Source organism: Salvelinus alpinus, chromosome 23, assembly GCF_045679555.1.
Source record: "Salvelinus alpinus chromosome 23, SLU_Salpinus.1, whole genome shotgun sequence".
Lineage (NCBI taxonomy): Eukaryota > Metazoa > Chordata > Actinopteri > Salmoniformes > Salmonidae > Salvelinus > Salvelinus alpinus.
The window spans coordinates 594607-606336 of NC_092108.1; positions in this window are offsets into that span (position 1 = coordinate 594607).

The following is an 11730-nucleotide window of genomic DNA, read 5'->3' on the forward strand; positions in this document are numbered from 1 at the left end:
CTCACAAACCAAGATGGCGTAGCAGTCAGACATGTGTTTGTCTTGTCCCATGTAAATAGTCGTTTCCCTCGTTTTTTTCGTATATATTTTAATCTCACTTTCCATCTACGGACTGAATATATTTCCTGCAACCCGCCTCACCCAATGTGGTACGGATCTGCTATTTTTTTAACTTTAGAACCGGAACCCCTATCAGAAGCTAGCCAGCTAACTAGCTACTAGCTAGTAGTCAGTTAGCCACTGCTAGCGGTCTTCACCGTTAACTCAGACAATAGCCAGCTTCAGCTTGGTCAATACTTACCACAGCGCGATATCAACACAGAGCATGTCGTGCTGCTTTTTCAACATCACCGGATTCCTGCCGCGAGCTCTGGACCATTACAACCGAGTGGCTACTGCTAACGCCTCTGTCCCGAAGCAAGCACCAGTTAGCCTTGAGCTAGCCTCAAGTTAGGCCCATCTCCCAGCTAGCCGAAGAGGTCTACCAGCTAATTCTTGGGCTACAATACCTCTTTTGCCAATTGGCCAGGACCATTTATTGCCCACACGGAGCCCCGCTGATCCATCATGACTGGTCTGCTGACGTAATTGTGGTGGTTTCAACTAGAGGTCGCCCGATTAATCGGAATGGCCGATTAATTAGGGCCGATTTCAAGTTTTCATAACATTCGGTAATCGGCATTTTTGGACAGGGGCAGAACAACAGATTTTTACCTTGTCAGCTCGGGGATTCGATCTTGCAACCTTCCGGTTACTAATCAAAACAAATGTATTTATAAAGCCCTTCTTACATCAGCTGATATATCAAAGTGCTGTACAGAAACCCAGCCTAAAACCCCAAACAGCAAGCAATGCAGGTGTAGAAGTATGGTGTCTAGGAAAAACTCCCTAGAAAGGCCAAAACCTAGGAAGAAACCTAGAGAGGAACCAGGCTATGAGGGGTGGCCAGTACTCTTCTGGCTGTGCCGGGTGGAGATTATAACAGAACATGGCCAAGATGTTCAAATGTTCATAAATGACCAGCAGGGTCAAATAATAATAATCACAGTAGTTGTCGAGGGTGCAGCAAGTCAGCACCTCAGGAGTCAATGTCAGTTGGCTTTTCATAGCTGATCATTAAGAGTATCTCTTCCGCTCCTGCTGTCTCTAGAGAGTTGAAAACAGCAGGTCTGGGACAGGTAGCACGTCCGGTGAACAGGTCAGGGTTCCATAGCCACAGGCAGAACAGTTGAAACTGGAGCAGCAGCACGGCCAGGTGGACTGAGGCATGGTCCTAGGGCTCAGGTCCTCCGAGAGAGAGAAAGAAAGAGAGAATTATAGAGAGCATACTTAAATTCACACAGGACACCGGATAAGACAGGAGAAGTACTCCAGATATAACAAACTGACCCTAGCCCCACCACACATAAACTACTGCAGCATAAATACTGGAGGCTGAGACAGGAGGGGTCAGGAGACACTGTGGCCCCATCCGATGATACCCCCGGACAGGGCCAAACAGGAAGGATATAACCCCACCCACTTTGCCAAAGCACAGCCCCCACACCACTAGAGAGATATCTTCAACCACCAACTTACCATCCTGAGACAAGGCCGAGTATAGCCCACAAAGATCTCCGCCACGGCACAACCCAAGGGGGGGCGCCAACCCAGACAGGAAGATCACATCAGTGACTCAACCCACTCAAGTGAGGCACCCCTCCTAGGGACGGCATGAAAGAGCACCAGTAAGCCAGTGAATCAGAAAGAATAAACGTTTTGTTTTCGAAATTATAGTTTCCGGACTATATTAATGACCAAAGGCTCGTATTTCTGTGTGTTATTATGTTATAATTAAGTCTATGATTTGATAGAGCAGTCTGACTGAGCGTTGGTAGGCAGCAGCAGACTCGTAAGCATTCATTCAAACAGCACTTTCGTGCGTTTGCCAGCAGCTCTTCGTTGTGCTTCAAGCATTGAGCTGTTTATGACTTCAAGCCTATCAACTCCCGAGATTAGGCTGGTGTAACTAATGTGAAATGGCTAGCTAGTTAGCGGGGTGCCCGCTAATAGCGTTTCAATCGGTGACGACACTCGCTCTGAGACCTTGTAGTAGTTGTTCCCCTTTGCTCTGCAAGGGCCGCGGCATTTGTGGAGCAACGGATAACGATGCTTCGAGGGTGGCTGTTGTCGATGTGTTCCTGGTTCGAGCCCAGGTGGGGGCGAGGAGAGGGACGGAAGCTATACTGTTACACTGGCAATACTAAAGTGCCTATAAGAACATCCAATAGTCAAAGGTATATGAAATACAAATGGTATAGAGAGAAATAGTCCTAATGCCAATATGTCTCTCCCTCTCTCTCCCTATTGCCAATGTCTCTCCCTCTCTCTCCCTAATGCCAATGTCTCTCCCTCTCTCTCCCTAATGCCAATGTCTCTCCCTCTCTCTCCCTAATGCCAATGTCTCTCCCTCTCTCTCCCTATTGCCAATGTCTCTCCCCCTCTCTCCCTAATGGCAATGTCTCTCCCTCTCTCTCCCTAATGCCAATATGTCTCTCCCTCTCTCTCCCTAATGCCAATGTCTCTCCCTCTCTCTCCCTAATGACAATATGTCTCTCCCTCTCTCTCCTAATGCCAATATGTCTCTCCCTCTCTCTCCCTAATGCCAATGTCTCTCCCTCTCTCTCCCTAATGCCAATGTCTCTCCCTCTCTCTCCCTAATACCAATATGTCTCTCCCTCTCTCTCCCTAATGCCAATATGTCTCTCCCTCTCTCTCCCTAATGCCAATGTCTCTCCCTCTCTCTCCCTAATGCCAATGTCTCTCCCTCTCTCTCCCTAATGCCAATATGTCTCTCCCTCTCTCTCCCTAATGCCAATATGTCTCTCCCTCTCTCTCCCTAATGCCAATATGTCTCTCCCTCTCTCTCCCTAATGCCAATATGTCTCTCCCTCTCTCTCCCTAATGCCAATATGTCTCTCCCTCTCTCTCCCTAATGCCAATGTCTCTCCCTCTCTCTCCCTAATGCCAATGTCTCTCCCCCTAATGCCAATGTCTCTCCCCCTAATGCCAATGTCTCTCCCTCTCTCTCCCTAATGCCAATGTCTCTCCCCCTAATGCCAATGTCTCTCCCCCTCTCTCCCTAATGCCAATGTCTCTCCCTCTCTCTCCCTAATGCCAATGTCTCTCCCTCTCTCTCCCTAATGCCAATGTCTCTCCCCCTCTCTCCCTAATGCCAATATGTCTCTCCCTCTCCCTCCCTAATGCCAATATGTCTCTCCCTCTCCCTCCCTAATGCCAATGTCTCTCCCTCTCTCTCCCTAATGCCAATGTCTCTCCCCCTCTCTCCCTAATGCCAATATGTCTCTCCCTAATGCCAATGTCTCTCCCTCTCTCTCCCTAATGCCAATATGTCTCTCCCTCTCTCTCCCAAATGCCAATGTCTCTCCCTCCCTAATGCCAATGTCTCTCCCTCCCTAATGCCAATGTCTCTCCCTGTCTCTCTCCTAATGCCAATGTCTCTCCCCCTCTCTCTCCTAATGCCAATATGCCTCTCCCTCTCTCTTCCTAATGCCAATGTCTCTCCCTCTTTCTCCCTAATGCCAATATGTCTCTCCCTCTCTCTCCCTAATGCCAATATGCCTCTCCCTCTCTCTCCCTAAAATATGTCTCTCCCTCTCTCTCCCTAATGCCAATGTCTCTCCCTCTCTCTCCCTAATGCCAATGTCTCTCCCTCTCTCTCCCTAATACCAATATGTCTCTCCCTCTCTCTCCCTAATGCCAATATGTCTCTCCCTCCCTAATGCCAATGTCTCTCCCTCCCTAATGCCAATGTCTCTCCCTCCCTAATGCCAATGTCTCTCCCTCTCTAATGCCAATGTCTCTCCCTCTCCCTCCCTAATGCCAATGTCTCTCCCTCTCTAATGCCAATGTCTCTCCCTCTCTAATGCCAATGTCTCTCCCTCTCTCTCCCCAATGCCAATGTCTCTCCGTCTCTCTCCCTAATGCCAATGTCTCTCCCTCTCTCTCCCTAATGCCAATGTCTCTCCCTCATGCCAATGTCTCTCCCTCTCTCTCCCTAATGCCAATGTCTCTCCCTCTCTCTCCCTAATGCCAATGTCTCTCCCTCTCTCTCCCTAATGCCAATGTCTCTCCCTCTCTCTCCCTAATGCCAATGTCTCTCCCTCTCTCTCCCTAATGCCAATGTCTCTCCCCCTAATGACAATGTCTCTCCCCCTAATGCCAATGTCTCTCCCTCTCTCTCCCTAATGCCAATGTCTCTCCCTCTCTCTCCCTAATGCCAATGTCTCTCCCTCTCTCTCCCTAATGCCAATATGTCTCTCCCTCTCTCTCCCTAATGCCAATGTCTCTCCCTCCCTAATGCCAATGTCTCTCCCTCTCTCTCTCCTAATGCCAATGTCTCTCCCTCTCTCTCCCTAATGCCAATATGCCTCTCCCTCTCTCTCCCTAATGCCAATGTCTCTCCCTAATGCCAATATGTCTCTCCCTCTCTCTCCCTAATGCCAATATGCCTCTCCCTCTCTCTCCCTAATGCCAATATGTCTCTCCCTCTCTCTCCCTAATGCCAATGTCTCTCCCCCTAATGCCAATGTCTCTCCCCCTCTCTCCCTAATGCCAATGTCTCTCCCTCTCTCTCCCTAATGCCAATGTCTCTCCCTCTCTCTCCCTAATGCCAATGTCTCTCCCTCTCTCTCCCTAATGCCAATATGTCTCTCCCTCTCTCTCCCTAATGCCAATATGCCTCTCCCTCTCTCTCCCTAATGCCAATATGTCTCTCCCTCTCTCTCCCTAATGCCAATGTCTCTCCCCCTAATGCCAATGTCTCTCCCCCTCTCTCCCTAATGCCAATGTCTCTCCCTCTCTCTCCCTAATGCCAATATGTCTCTCCCTCTCCCTCCCTAATGCCAATATGTCTCTCCCTCTCCCTCCCTAATGCCAATGTCTCTCCCTCTCTCTCCCTAATGCCAATATGTCTCTCCCTCTCTCTCCCTAATGCCAATATGTCTCTCCCTCTCTCTCCCAAATGCCAATGTCTCTCCCTCCCTAATGCCAATGTCTCTCCCTCCCTAATGCCAATGTCTCTCCCTGTCTCTCTCCTAATGCCAATGTCTCTCCCTGTCTCTCCCCCTAATGCCAATGTCTCTCCCTCTCTCTTCCTAATGCCAATGTCTCTCCCTCTTTCTCCCTAATGCCAATATGTCTCTCCCTCTCTCTCCCTAAAATATGTCTCTCCCTCTCTCTCCCTAATGCCAATGTCTCTCCCTCTCTCTCCCTAATGCCAATGTCTCTCCCTCTCTCTCCCTAATACCAATATGTCTCTCCCTCTCTCTCCCTAATGCCAATATGTCTCTCCCTCCCTAATGCCAATGTCTCTCCCTCCCTAATGCCAATGTCTCTCCCTCCCTAATGCCAATGTCTCTCCCTCTCTAATGCCAATGTCTCTCCCTCTCTCTCCCTAATGCCAATGTCTCTCCCTCTCTCTCCCTAATACCAATATGTCTCTCCCTCTCTCTCCCTAATGCCAATATGTCTCTCCCTCCCTAATGCCAATGTCTCTCCCTCCCTAATGCCAATGTCTCTCCCTCCCTAATGCCAATGTCTCTCCCTCCCTAATGCCAATGTCTCTCCCTCTCTAATGCCAATGTCTCTCCCTCTCCCTCCCTAATGCCAATGTCTCTCCCTCTCTAATGCCAATGTCTCTCCCTCTCTAATGCCAATGTCTCTCCCTCTCTCTCCCCAATGCCAATGTCTCTCCGTCTCTCTCCCTAATGCCAATGTCTCTCCCTCTCTCTCCCTAATGCCAATGTCTCTCCCTCATGCCAATGTCTCTCCCTCTCTCTCCCTAATGCCAATGTCTCTCCCTCTCTCTCCCTAATGCCAATGTCTCTCCCTCTCTCTCCCTAATGCCAATGTCTCTCCCTCTCTCTCCCTAATGCCAATGTCTCTCCCTCTCTCTCCCTAATGCCAATGTCTCTCCCCCTAATGACAATGTCTCTCCCCCTAATGCCAATGTCTCTCCCTCTCTCTCCCTAATGCCAATGTCTCTCCCTCTCTCTCCCTAATGCCAATGTCTCTCCCTCTCTCTCCCTAATGCCAATATGTCTCTCCCTCTCCCTCCCTAATGCCAATGTCTCTCCCTCTCTCTCTCCTAATGCCAATGTCTCTCCCTCTCTCTCCCTAATGCCAATATGCCTCTCCCTCTCTCTCCCTAATGCCAATGTCTCTCCCTAATGCCAATATGTCTCTCCCTCTCTCTCCCTAATGCCAATATGCCTCTCCCTCTCTCTCCCTAATGCCAATATGTTTCTCCCTCTCTCTCCCTAATGCCAATGTCTCTCCCCCTAATGCCAATGTCTCTCCCCCTCTCTCCCTAATGCCAATGTCTCTCCCTCTCTCTCCCTAATGCCAATGTCTCTCCCTCTCTCTCCCTAATGCCAATGTCTCTCCCTCTCTCTCCCTAATGCCAATATGTCTCTCCCGCTCTCTCCCTAATGCCAATATGCCTCTCCCTCTCTCTCCCTAATGCCAATATGTCTCTCCCTCTCTCTCCCTAATGCCAATGTCTCTCCCCCTAATGCCAATGTCTCTCCCCCTCTCTCCCTAATGCCAATGTCTCTCCCTCTCTCTCCCTAATGCCAATATGTCTCTCCCTCTCCCTCCCTAATGCCAATATGTCTCTCCCTCTCCCTCCCTAATGCCAATGTCTCTCCCTCTCTCTCCCTAATGCCAATATGTCTCTCCCTCTCTCTCCCTAATGCCAATATGTCTCTCCCTCTCTCTCCCAAATGCCAATGTCTCTCCCTCCCTAATGCCAATGTCTCTCCCTCCCTAATGCCAATGTCTCTCCCTGTCTCTCTCCTAATGCCAATGTCTCTCCCTGTCTCTCCCCCTAATGCCAATGTCTCTCCCTCTCTCTTCCTAATGCCAATGTCTCTCCCTCTTTCTCCCTAATGCCAATATGTCTCTCCCTCTCTCTCCCTAAAATATGTCTCTCCCTCTCTCTCCCTAATGCCAATGTCTCTCCCTCTCTCTCCCTAATGCCCATGTCTCTCCCTCTCTCTCCCTAATACCAATATGTCTCTCCCTCTCTCTCCCTAATGCCAATATGTCTCTCCCTCCCTAATGCCAATGTCTCTCCCTCCCTAATGCCAATGTCTCTCCCTCCCTAATGCCAATGTCTCTCCCTCTCTAATGCCAATGTCTCTCCCTCTCTAATGCCAATGTCTCTCCCTCTCCCTCCCTAATGCCAATGTCTCTCCCTCTCTAATGCCAATGTCTCTCCCTCTCTAATGCCAATGTCTCTCCCTCTCTCTCCCCAATGCCAATGTCTCTCCGTCTCTCTCCCTAATGCCAATGTCTCTCCCTCTCTCTCCCTAATGCCAATGTCTCTCCCTCATGCCAATGTCTCTCCCTCTCTCTCCCTAATGCCAATGTCTCTCCCTCTCTCTCCCTAATGCCAATGTCTCTCCCTCTCTCTCCCTAATGCCAATGTCTCTCCCTCTCTCTCCCTAATGCCAATGTCTCTCCCTCTCTCTCCCTAATGCCAATGTCTCTCCCCCTAATGACAATGTCTCTCCCCCTAATGCCAATGTCTCTCCCTCTCTCTCCCTAATGCCAATGTCTCTCCCTCTCTCTCCCTAATGCCAATGTCTCTCCCTCTCTCTCCCTAATGCCAATATGTCTCTCCCTCTCTCTCCCTAATGCCAATGTCTCTCCCTCCCTAATGCCAATGTCTCTCCCTCTCTCTCTCCTAATGCCAATGTCTCTCCCTCTCTCTCCCTAATGCCAATATGCCTCTCCCTCTCTCTCCCTAATGCCAATGTCTCTCCCTAATGCCAATATGTCTCTCCCTCTCTCTCCCTAATGCCAATATGCCTCTCCCTCTCTCTCCCTAATGCCAATATGTCTCTCCCTCTCTCTCCCTAATGCCAATATGTCTCTCCCTCCCTAATGCCAATGTCTCTCCCTCTCTCTCTCCTAATGCCAATGTCTCTCCCTCTCTCTCCCTAATGCCAATGTCTCTCCCTCTCTCTCCCTAATGCCAATGTCTCTCCCTCTCTCTCCCTAATGCCAATGTCTCTCCCTCTCTCTCCCTAATGCCAATGTCTCTCCCTCTCTCTCCCTAATGCCAATGTCTCTCCCTCATGCCAATGTCTCTCCCTCATGCCAATGTCTCTCCCTCATGCCAATGTCTCTCCCTCTCTCTCCCTAATGCCAATGTCTCTCCCTCTCTCTCCCTAATGCCAATGTCTCTCCCCCTAATGCCAATGTCTCTCCCCCTAATGCCAATGTCTCTCCCTCTCTCTCCCTAATACCAATATGTCTCTCCCTCTCTCTCCCTAATGCCAATGTCTCTCCCTCTCTCTCCCTAATACCAATATGTCTCTCCCTAATGCCAATTTGTCTCTCCCTCTCTCTCCCTAATGCCAATGTCTCTCCCTCTCTCTCCCTAATGCCAATGTCTCTCCCTCTCTCTCCCTAATGCCAATGTCTCTCCCTCTCTCTCCCTAATGCCAATGTCTCTCCCTCTCTCTCCCTAATGCCAATATGTCTCTCCCTCTCTCTCTCCTAATGCCAATGTCTCTCCCTCTCTCTCCCTAATGCCAATATGTCTCTCCCTCTCTCTCCCTAATGCCAATGTCTCTCCCTCTCTCTCCTAATGCCAATGTCTCTCCCTCCCTCTCCCTAATGCCAATGTCTCTCCCTAATGCAAATGTCTCTCCCTCTCTCTCCTAATGCCAATGTCTCTCCCTCCCTCTCCCTAATGCCAATGTCTCTCCCTCTCTCTCCCTAATGCCAATATGTCTCTCCCTCTCTCTCCTAATGCCAATATGTCTACTGCTGTTTTGGTTAGTTGTTATTGTTTTATTTCACTGTAGAACCCCCCAGCCCCGCCCAACATGCCTTATATAGCCCTTTTTGTTCCAACCCCACACATGCGGAGACCTCACCTGACTTAACTGGTGCCTCCAGAGACACAACCGCTCTCATCGTCACTCAATGCCTAGGTTTACCTCCACTGTACTCACATCCTACCATACCCTTGTCTGTACATTATGCCTTGAATCTATTCTACCACGCCCAGAAATCTGCTCCTTTCATTCTCTGTTCCCAACGCACTATACGACCAGTTCTAATAGCCTTTAGCCGTACCCTTATCCTACTCCTCCTCTGTTCCTCTGGTGATGTAGAGGTTAACCCAGACCCTGTAGCCCCCAGCACCACACCTATTCCCCAGGCGCTCTCATTTGTTGAGTTCTGTAACCGTAATAGCCTTGGTTTCATGCATGTTAACATTAGAAGCCTCCTCCCTAAGTTTGTTTTATTCACTGCTTTATCAGACTCTGCCAACCCTGATGTTTTAGCCGTGTCTGAATCCTGGCTTAGGAAGGCCACCAAAAATTCTGAGATTTCCATCCCCAACTACAAGATTTTCCAACAAGATAGAACTGTCAAAGGGGGCGGTGTTGCAATCTATTGCAAAGATAGCCTGCAGAGTTCTGTCCTACTATCCAGGTCTGTGCCCAAACAATTCGAGCTTCTACATTTAAAAATCCACCTTTCCAGAAATAAGTCTCTCACCGTTGCCGCTTGCTATAGACCACCCTCTTCCCCCAGCTGTGCCCTGGACACCATATGTGAATTGATTGCCCCCCATCTATCTTCAGAGTTCGTTCTGTTATGTGACCTAAACTGGGATATGCTTAACACCCCGGCCGTCCTACAATTTAACCTAGAGGCCCTCAGTCTCACACAAATTACCAGGTACAACCCTAAATCCGTAACCATGGGCACCCTCATAGATATCATCCTGACCAACTTGCCCTCTAAATACACCTCTGCTGTCTTCAATCAGGATCTCATCGATCACTGCCTCATTGCCTGTATCCTCTACGGGTCCGCGGTCAAACGACCACCCCTCATCACTGTCAAATGCTCCCTAAAACACTTCAGCGAGCAGGCCTTTCTAATCAACCTGGACCAGGCATCCCGGAAGGATATTGACCTCATCCCGTCAGTAGAGGATGCCTGTTTTTTATTTAAAAGTGCTTTACTCACCATCTTAAATAAGCATGTTGGGGTAGGATCCTCTTAATGCAATTGCAGACAGAAGTTGACAACGGAAAAACAGTACTCATGTTTCTGAGTAAGTTCTGCAAAATAAAAAAAGGTCAAAGTTACTTTAATATGCTTGCGGTCAACACCTTCTACTCATCAGGATCAAGGGAGAAATGAACGGAGCAAAGTACAGAGAGATCCTTGATGAAAACCTGCTCCAGAGGGCTCAGGACCTCAGACTGGGGTGAAGGTTACCCTTCCAACAGGACAATTACCCTTAAAAAAAACACAGCCAAGACAACGCAGGAGTGGTTTCGGGACAAGTCTCTGAAAACCTTGAGTGGCCCAGGCAGAACCCGGACTTGAACCCGATCGAACATCTCTGGAGAGACCTGAAAATAGCTGTGTAGCCACACTCGCAATCCAACCTGACAGAGCTTGAGAGGATCTGCAGAGAAGAATGGAGAAAGTCCCCAAATACAGGTGTGCCAAGCTTGTAGCGTCATACCCAAGAAGACTTAAGGTTGTAATCGCTGCCAAAGGTGCTTCAACAAAGTACTGTGTAAAAGGTCTGAATATTTATGTAAATGTGATATTTCATTTTCTAAAAACATGTTTTTGCTTTGTCATTATGGGGTATTGTGTGTAGATTGATGAGGGGAAAAAACAATTTAATCAATTTTAGAATAAGGCTGTAACGTAACACATTTTGTAATAAGTCAAGGGGTCTGAATACTTTCCAAATGCACTGTATCTACTATCTAGATATCTCATTAGGTGTCTGTTTATCTGTGACATGATTCCTAAAAATAGTAAGTGGTAAAGATAGAGCAGCATATGTTAGTCTAGACATCCCCCTCAGCCTTGGTTATTAGGACTCTTCTGTTTAAAGATAATTCCCACTGTTGCCATTGATTTAGCGTCTTCTGGGATTTTTGAATAACAGGGTTAAAATGTAGTAAGCCTCTAGACTTCTGATCCTTAGTAATCGTTATGCTTAAATATGTAAGTTCTTCTTTTACTGGAATACCATAATATGAAGGTGTCACACAATCTTTGACAGCCATGAGTTCACATTTATTCATGTTTAGATACAGACCAGACGCTTTGGAACAGGATTGTATCACATTGATCGATATGGGAATTTGGTTTGCGTCTTCCAGAAAAAGTGTAGTATCGTCAGCCAGCTGGTTTATAATAATGCATTTACCAGCTATGGGAATACCTTGTACAGGACTATTATTTAAAGAATTTGTAAGAAGTTGGGCGATTAATAAAAATAGATACGGTGAGATAGGACAACCTTGCTTAATTCTACTCAAATCTAGATGAGGTGCCATGTTTCAGTTTGATAGAGCCGTTACCATTCGTATAGAGAGTCTTAATAGCACGACAGAAAAAGTCTCAGAAGCCTAATTTCTTACGGAAGTGATGGAGGAAGTGATGCTCTATTGTGTCAAATGGTTTATAAAAATCTACAATAATACAAAGCTGTCCTCGCTTATTAGGTCTGAGTAGTCAAGTATGTCTAATACTAGTCTGATATTATTAGAGATAGGTCTGTTTGTCATTTGAATGTCATTGAGAAAACAGAGAAGTGTCACAGACCTTTAAAGATGTAAAATCCCGACCGACATTTTTGCTTATAAATTGATCTGTGGACACCGTATA